The sequence below is a fragment of the Pocillopora verrucosa genome, chromosome 10 (genome assembly GCF_036669915.1).
Source record: "Pocillopora verrucosa isolate sample1 chromosome 10, ASM3666991v2, whole genome shotgun sequence".
NCBI lineage: Eukaryota > Metazoa > Cnidaria > Anthozoa > Scleractinia > Pocilloporidae > Pocillopora > Pocillopora verrucosa.
Window position 1 is genome coordinate 16,776,412 of NC_089321.1, and position 4,681 is coordinate 16,781,092.

The following is a 4,681-nucleotide window of genomic DNA, read 5'->3' on the forward strand; positions in this document are numbered from 1 at the left end:
TAAAAGTAATGATCGTTCATTTACGATTTTAACTTAAGTTAGATTGCTGAACATCCCCTAAAACGGTTTTCTTCAATAAGTGTCTACATCTGCCACAAACATAAGCGTCCCGAGAGGGGGGGGGGGGGGGGGAGAGATTCACGGAAGTTTGGTTTCGCAGGAACCCATTTGAAATCGTATCCGTCTAAACCTATATCCTGAGAGAATTACAAAAAACTACAACGGCTAACACTGTTTGCAATCAAGTTCTTTTAAGCATTCTGCCATTGCTTGGCTTAAATAAGAAGAGAGAGGCTGGAAACATTTGAATTTACGAGGTAGCTAATGGCGTATGCGATTGAGGCTTTAGCCGAGTGAAAAAACAAACTTAATATCACTGCGCAATTTCATTCTCACAAGTTGCCCCCGGGTTCAAAACATTTATTGTGTAGACCAATTTATTAGAATCTGAATAAAAGGAACATCCTGTACTGCACAGACACTTTCAAGGGTGAAATAATACAGTTTGCTGCTGGTTTCAATCATACAGGTTCCTAGAAAAAGCTTTTTTAATGTTCTTCAACAACAACATGATAATTTTCCTACCTAAATTCTATGAATCTAAATGCGAAAGGGTGTAGAGATGGTGCAAATGTTTTTTAAAAATAAAATTGCGTGCACAGTCAGGTGCGAAGTGACATTAGGAGAAACTCGTTAAACGTCATTTATTACTTAGAAGACACCGCTCCCGGAATACATACTGAAATGAAAATTATCTTGAGCAGCAGCAAGTATCTTCCTTCAGTTTGCATCACGCACTGTTTGAGCTGTTAGGGTTTAAAACTCTGATTAGAACAATTAATATCTACTTTCAAAGAATACAGGCCAGTCTATCAGGGAACCGGTTCACCGGTCTGGGCGTTGTTGGTTTTTGGCTTCGCCATCTTAACTGGCCCGGCAAAGACTTTCTACTGATTTTAAAAGAACACAGAATACACATTCGAAATCTTGAAGGGCAAATTTTATATTACTTGATATTATATAACATATATTTGTTTCGCAAACTAGGATCTATTGGTGAGTTTTCCTTCATAACCGTTTCATACTAAATTTAATTTGCACCCTTGATTAAATATGATTAATTAGTTTAAGTGAAGAAAATCATGAGTCGTAGTCATAAATCACTTCAGGGTAATTACCAAACAGTCCTTGGAAAAGTTTGCGGGATCCAATAGTTTACTGAGAGAAAGAGTTGCCAGGGCTGCAACGCATATTTTCATCATAAAAAAGCTCAAATTGTTCATGGAAATCGTCGAAGGTGGGAAGGGAAATTTGCCTAATAGGATTTCCTAAAAAAAAAGAACATGGAATGCACCGGACATCCAAAAACTCTCTCCCCAGCTTTATATTCCAGTAGTTCATTTTCGCACCTAGTGCATGTTTGGAGTAAAAAAGCGTCGCACGTGATGAATGAATAGCGTGCGCAAACCGATGCGAAGGTCCAACAAGGATAATAACTTTTATCTGCAATAAATTTTAAATTATTTCGTGTCGGTCTAATATGTTGCATGAAAGACACTTTTCTTTACATATCATTCAGAATGCAGAGCTTCTATGAGCAACAGCATATTTTACATTCCATGTATGGTATTTTATGCCTTAGCCAGTTCCTGACTTTTTTTGGTAGAAATTGCCATCGCAAAGGCAGACGAAACTTTGGGCACAAGCTGAAACATTGCTTCACACTAAACCTGAAAATTGCAGACGTTAAGAAACCATCCAAAGCATCAGAGGTGACGAATGACTAGTTAATAACCTGAAAATGAAACTACGAACACCTAAAAATAAAGTTGATATATTGGCCAATGAGATTCTCCATGACATTTCTCCAACGCAATAAATCAGTGGCCTCATAATGTCAGTCAGCGGAAAGATGTAAAAGAGAAGTTGCCGGGAGCCAATACTTTACTGAAAGTAAGAGTTGCCAAGGCTGCAACGCATATTTTTATCATAAAAAAGCTCAAATTGTTCATGGAAATCGTCGAAGGTGGGAAGGGAAATTTGCGTAATAGGATTTCCTACAAAAAAAGAACATGGAATGCACCGGACATCCAAAAGCTCTCTCCACAGCTTTTTTTTTTCAGTAGTTCATTTTTGCACCTAGTGTATGTTTGGAATAAAAAAAGCGCAGCACGTGATGAATGAGTCGCGTACGCAAACCGATGCGAAGGTCCAACAAGGATAATAGCCTTAATCTGCAATAAATTTTAAAATATTTCGTGTCGGTCTAATATGTTACAGGAAAGACACTTTACTTTACATATCATTCAGAATGCAAAGAGAAATAGTATATTTTACATTCCATGTATGGTATCTCATGCCTTGGCCAGTTCCTGACTTTTTTGGATAGAAATTGCCATTGCAAAGGCAGACGAAACTTTAGGCACAAGCTGAAACATTTCTTCACACTAAGCCTGAAAATTTCAGACGTTAAGAAACCATCCAAAGCATCAGAGGTAACGAATGACTAGAAAAATATCCTGACATATTGGCCAATGAAATTCTCAAAGACATTTCTCCAACGCAATAAATCAGTAGTCTCATAATGTCAACAACAACCAATTGCTTTTTCTGGTGTTTTCTCATAACATTGCTGGCTGAGAGCGAGGTGAGTAGATTACAGAGGAGTTGCAGACAGTTCAGATCAGTTTTAGACCTTTTATATTTCAGCCGACGGTATAACAGTTTCAGTTTAAACCGCTTTAACACGGAAAGATATAAGGTAAGGGATGAATAATTTCATCTTAGTACAGGAAACTTACTATAAATTTGTCTTGGTGTAACCAGAAGAGAATAAAGTTTTTCTTTGCACTCTCTTCAGGCACACAGAACACGAACCGATTTTCCGTGTGTCACACAGGACTTCGAGACAAATATCCTGTACGAAATACATGACATTGAATTTCATAATTACGTTTATGGTATACATTTTTTGCAAGTAATTTTCATTTTCTAGCATTCTGAAATTATACAGTTAGAGCTCAAAAAATTTATTTTGCTCAGAATAGACTGTGACTACCATCAACTCGGCAATTTCACCTTAACAATATTGGGGTTTATTTCTTTCAGTTGCACCAGACATGATGAAACTATTGATCTTGGTTTGTCTCCTTGCCCTTCATATGGAGCCTTGCAAGTCAGATTTATACATGCGCGGGTGAAAATGTTGCAAACAATGCCAGACTCTTTCATTCACAGGTGGGTCGCCCTTATCCAACTCTCAATTTACTTGCACAAGCCTAAAATATGAACTCTTTTTTTTTCTGCCCAAACGTTTAAATATATTAGAGCATTGCTTTTGAAAAGGAGAAATAACGCTCGCCTGAAATTTCGAATTATGTGATCGCAGCGAGACCAATCTAAACATGGCTAGAGCTTTTCTATTTTAGTTCTAGTCTTGGATTAACTCCAAATTTTTAATTTAAGTAACTTAAAATGTCTTCCCATAATTTCAAGGCTTTAGAGTTTAATCACTCAAACAATAGTTGTAGTTGTTGTCAGTGCTCATAATTCCATGGACTGTAAACGGATCTGCTTTCTAATGGAAGTGTGTATGAGAGGTAGCTTGGAAAATCGTAGGTCTGACAAACTCGTCAGAGCGCATTCTATTTGTCTCTTGAAGTCTGGCAGGTTTTCCGAAGTTCAAAGACGGGATTTCTAAGAGAGAAGTCTAAACTTTTTAGGTATAAACGTGGTTTACATATCATTGAGCTGAATTGAGGTTAAAAAATTTTTTTAACCGCAATTCAGCCCTACCTATTTCTTTTTTAATATATGTTTATTTTCTTTTTAGAACAACGACAAGTGGGGATACAATGTGGGTGACAAATATGATGATAACCCCGGAGACAATATCCCTGAGAACAGACAAGAACCAATGGTAAGGCACGGCAAACCTTAGGTGCTATTAGCTTGGCTTGTAACATGTATGAGAGTATGGGAGGAGATGATCTGATAGTCAGTGAGCTGGAATCGTGGTCAAGAGGTAAAGCCCTGTCAGCGGAGGAACAACACTCTTAGCTACGCCACAGAAACCGCGAGAAACTCCCGTGGAGCGGATCACTAGGCGTGTAAGCTGCCTAACCCTTCTGAAGCAAAATACCTTTTTAGATATGCATGTGCATTATATTTTACAATTAGCTTGTAAAAGTTGTGAAAACAAAGGTGAATATTTAATTTTTATTTCAGGAATTTTACATGAGTGGATGCTCCTCTCATGTGAAAACTGAAGTGGATATCATGTGGACAAATCAGCATGGGACAGGACCAAAGACTGACGACAGGGTGGAAACACAAGTCATTTTACAGTACATGTGCCAGCCGTTCCCGGATGGAAAGATGCCCACAGGTGATGTGGATGCCGACTATGAATATCACACCATTCGAAATGGTCAAACAGCCACTTCTAACACATTTGCTGACTATTCTCCGGAGTCACATCAAATTTCGAAACATAACGGACTTCATGAGCCGTACAATTACTAGATATAGAAATAAAGGTAAGATTGCTGTCTATCTCTCTCCTTCTCTCTGTGCTTCTATCTATCAATCTTTGTTTAGTATTTATAAGGTCTTTACCTAAAGGGAACAGTTACTGTGGCAACCATCTTACAAGGTAAGATTGCTGTCTATCTCTCTCTTT

At 37.9% G+C, this 4,681-nt stretch overlaps 1 pseudogene; it reads left to right on the forward strand.

Moving 5' to 3' along the window:
• Positions 1-2,584: 2,584 nt before the first annotated feature.
• Positions 2,585-4,681, forward strand: part of LOC131785869 (protein DD3-3-like) — a 2,716-nt pseudogene continuing 619 nt past the window's right edge.